Here is a 2,332-nt window from a genome sequence, read left to right as displayed (position 1 = left end):
CAGATGTGAATCTCATCAAGGGCATAGAGATGTCTCACGATACGTGTTGCGGCGCACTGCGATGCGGCAACTGACGCGAAGGGTCCATCTATCGAGTGCTTGGCATTCGCCGACGATGCGTTATCTCCGTAGTTTCGCCCTTCACCTCCACCGTTGTTTATCACGGAGCTTGATGCGCACTCCGTGTTATTATACAGTCAGATGACGCGCGAAGTCGGCGAGTGTCGATACGACGGCAGCGGAGATGGCGGTGACTGGAGTCTATAGCAAGCGAGGTACGGACCAGTAGGTGACGCGCGAGAGAGAAAGCAGAGAGAGATGAGAGGAGAGAGAAGAGAGGAGAGAGAGAGAGAGAGCGAGAGCGAGCAGAATTGCGTGTTCTCACCGCCTCGTTTTCTTTTATCGAGAATAATTTACGCGGGATTATAAATGAATGAGGCACTATAAAATTTGGTTGAATAGGAGAGTGATACGTTTAAAATTTAGTGGTTGCTAGTCGTCGGGGTGTTGTATAACTAGAGCGTCGCTATGGGGGCATAGGTCAAGTGGTGGTTGAATCGGATCAGCTGCTGGCATGTTCGATGACCAGTAGTGAACCAAACAGGTAGTCAGTGGTCATTGTACGGCGTGTTTGTCGCCCATTATACTTCTTAACAAGTTAAGTAATGAGTTACCGTCGCTTCTGTAGGTACTAGTCAAAAGGATATATACCTCGGCTCAACGTTTGTAGAGAAGTTTGTATTGACTGTTGCGTTACATGTGATTGTTCGCACGCACGCACGCCACACAAACGCGCGTCCACACCGTTGTCGCATCGCAACACACATCTGCGTCCTCCGCGTGCACACACATCAGCGATGCACAGCACTGCCGCACGCCGCGAACTCGCCCGCGAAGGCAGTACGTACAGAGAGCCCCTGTATTCGCTGCTATCATAAACTGTGTGCTAAGCGTACCACTCGTGGCGTGATCATCGTACTGTTGTGTCCTCTAATCGCTTACGTGTACACACGGCCGGTGACAACAGCTGCGAAACTAGGTCTCTGCCCTTTGTGTGTCCGTTACTTTCTCCCTGACTGTGTCGGGTCAAGCCGCACGGACCTTTGGCATTTCCTGTCGCATTGTTTAACAAACAATACGTAGCGTGTGCGCAGGTGGAATTAGATAGCGGCACGTGTGTGGCGGCGCCAGCTGTGTAGAGCGCGTGTTACCTACACTAGGAAATACCGACGCTGGCTTCCACATCTTACCCTGACGCGCGCGCGATACCACCCTGGTGCAGACAGGGCAGGACCCTGATGCGGACACAGTAGGACCCTTACATATAGGTGGTACCAGGAGTAAATAATCTTAATTGACGTATAGCCACAGTGACCGGTCCGCTGTGTTTGTGTGGGAAACTGGATCCGACAACTTGCTGGAAATTTGCATCATGTTGCTGACAAGTTTCGAGTAAAGCCTTGAATCTGTGGCCATTTAGCATGAATAAAGTATATGCTTATGTATGCACCTAAGAATTTTTAATTAATTTTTGACGCGGACGCTGTAACGCTCTGGTACTCTGGCGTATACATGTTTGAAGTTGACGTAGTTTTTACTAGAAAGGTGACCTAGGTTATGTCAGGTGGTACTATGTTAGGAGATACTAAATAGTAGCTGCCGACACGACTGGGCCGACCTCGCGAAAAACATCAACTTATTGTTACAGAGTTGACCTGCAACTTGACCTCTACTATTAGAGGCAATTCCTTAAATACACTCGTTTATCTAATCAATTTACCCAAATTTCCTTTTTTTAAATTACGCCATTGCATTGGGTACATCCGCCGTTCAAGTAATAGAGTTATAGATTATATTTGATTATACACGGTAGAAAGATTGCCACGACATGAGAGTATGAGAATTTACCGCATATAATAGTGATAAATATATAAATGCATGTGTGCGTGCATGCGTGTGCGTGCGTGCGTGTGCGGTGCGTGTGCGTACGATGATTGGTAACGCTACCTATGCAATTATTATAGCCTGGGGTAGCTCCTGTTACAGCCCGACCACGCTCTACGACTGTTAGACGTCGTAGGAAGAAGCGATAATGTAACTTGTGGCTACTCTTGTTCATGGTCTTTACTGACATGACTCGACTTCAGTTCGGCTAGCCTCGTATACCAAAATACTTTTAATCCTCTTATTTATTTTCTTATATTCAGACGAAACTATGGTCTACGGAAATGTTAGAGCGGCTAACAAAAGTATTATTTTTAAGCCTTCGCCTTAAGCTTTCAATCCATTGACAACCCATATTGCCCAGATCCCTGCTGAGGCAGCTGTCCTC

The sequence above is a fragment of the Priapulus caudatus genome, unplaced genomic scaffold (assembly GCF_000485595.1).
Source record: "Priapulus caudatus unplaced genomic scaffold, Priapulus_caudatus-5.0.1 Scaffold934, whole genome shotgun sequence".
NCBI lineage: Eukaryota > Metazoa > Priapulida > Priapulimorpha > Priapulimorphida > Priapulidae > Priapulus > Priapulus caudatus.
Note: the sequence above shows the minus strand (reverse complement) of the source record.